The sequence below is a fragment of the Schistocerca piceifrons genome, chromosome 1 (genome assembly GCF_021461385.2).
Source record: "Schistocerca piceifrons isolate TAMUIC-IGC-003096 chromosome 1, iqSchPice1.1, whole genome shotgun sequence".
In the NCBI taxonomy this organism is placed as follows: domain Eukaryota; kingdom Metazoa; phylum Arthropoda; class Insecta; order Orthoptera; family Acrididae; genus Schistocerca; species Schistocerca piceifrons.
Window position 1 is genome coordinate 833,055,360 of NC_060138.1, and position 2,278 is coordinate 833,057,637.

The following is a 2,278-nucleotide window of genomic DNA, read 5'->3' on the forward strand; positions in this document are numbered from 1 at the left end:
ATAAGACACAGTACATACAGTTCTGTACAGTAAATGTTATGACACCATTAATAAATACAGACCTTAATCAGAAGCATATAGCTAAGGTAGAATATTCAAAATTTTTAGGTGTGTCCATTGATGAGGGATTAAATTGGAAGAAACACATTGATGATCTGCTGAAACGTTTGAGTTCAGCTACTTATGCAATAAGGGTCATTGCAAATTTTGGTGATAATCATCTTAGTAAATTAGCTTACTACGCCTATTTTCACTCATTGCTTGCATATGGCATCATATTTTGTGGTAATTCATCACTGAGGAATAAAGTATTTATTGCACAAAAGCGTTTAATCAGAACAATAGCTGGAGTCCACCCAAGATCATCCTGCAGACATTTATTTAAGGATCTAGGGATATTCACAGTAGCTTCTCAGTATATATACTCTCTTATGAAATTTGTTATTAACAACCAAACCCAATTCAAAAGTAATAGCAGTGTGCATAACTACAATACTAGGAGAAAGGATGATCTTCACTATTCAAGATTAAATCTAACTTTGGCACAGAAAGGGGTGAATTATACTGCCAATAAAGTCTTTGGTCACTTACTAAGTAGTATCAAAAGTCTGAAGATAACCAACAAGTATTTAAGAAGAAATTAAAAGAATTTCTGAATGACAACTCCTTCTACTCCATAGAGGAATTTTTAGATATAAATTAAGAAAAAAAGAAAGAAAACCAAACAAAAAATTATAAAAAACAACAAAAAAAATAAAAAAGTTGTTATATTAACTTAATTATGTTGTTAAATTAGCTTAATTCTGTCATGTATTGGAAAATTGGACTCCTCCCACATCATTACGAAATATCGTATTGATGATCCATGGAACTAGTATTAATCTAATCTAAACCATATTAACTTCGCCCCACGAACTCCGAATTTATATGTGACAATTCACCATTGCCCCCAAGTGAGCTGATGATTTGGCTTCACGGCGTAGAAACTATTTCTGTGTGTGTCATGCTAAAGAATTTCAGGGCGCGCAGCAGCTTCCTGAGATCAACGTAAAAGCTGACTGAACATTATCAAGTAAGTGAAAACTGTTTGTGTGGTGTGAATGATCAAGAATTAAATCTATATCGACGGACTATGAAGTTAATTAATTCTTACACTCAGAAGTAAAGATCGATAACTGCGTCTTTATGTCAGTTCTATCCAACCCACTTGCCCTTATGCATCACATTTACTTTGTTATAGATAAACATTTCAGTAACAAACTGACAAATAAACAGATACATACGTCGAGACGTACTCGGATCAGCCGGACATTATGACCACCGACCTACTATCGATATAAACCCTTCCAGACGATAGCAGCGTCATCTGGCTAGGAATGACTGCCAGCCAGACACACTAAAGGTGCATGTAGTAGCATCGAGCGTGGTGTCTTTGTGTAGGATGGGAAAGGCTCGAGATCTATCTGAGTCTGACCGAGGGCAGATTGTGGCGGCCGGAAGCTTGGCACGAACATTTCGGAAACCACATGACTTGTCCGGTCTTCGAAGAGTGCTGTGGTGAGTGTCTTCAACACGTGGCGAAACCGAGTTGAAATCACGTCCAGACATCATCGGATTGCATGGGTACCCCTCATTACAAATGTCGGACATCGTAGGCTGAGCAGACTGGTAAAGCGGGACAGGCGGCGAACTGTGGCGGAACTAAAGTCAGATTTTAATGCTCGGCATAGTACAAGTGTGTTTGAACACACAGTGCACCGAACATAACGATGGGGCTCCGCAACCGACGACCCATGCATGTGCCATTGTTAACACGACATCTGCAAGTACGACTGAAATGGGCACGTGACCATCAGCAGTGGACGTTGGTGTAGTGGTAGAGCCTTTGCACGGCCTGATGAGTCCCGGTACCTTCTCCATCATGTCGATGGGAGGGAGCGAATCGGCCGTCTTCCAGGGGAAAAGCTTCTTGGCACCTACAGTGCGGGAGGGAGACAAGCTGGTGGCGGCTCCATTATGCTCTGCGGAACATTCACGTGGGCTTCCATGGGTCCAGTGGGGCTCGTGCAAGGCACTCTGACGGCTAAGGAGTACCGTACACTGGTTACAGAATTCATGCACCCGTTCATGACTATCGTGTTTCCCGACGGCAGTGGCTCTTTCAACATGACAATGCACCATGTCACAAGGCCAGGAATGTGATACAATGGTTCAAAGAGCACGTGGCAGGTTCCAATTGATGTGCTGGCCCCCAAAATCGCCAGATCTGAACCCGATC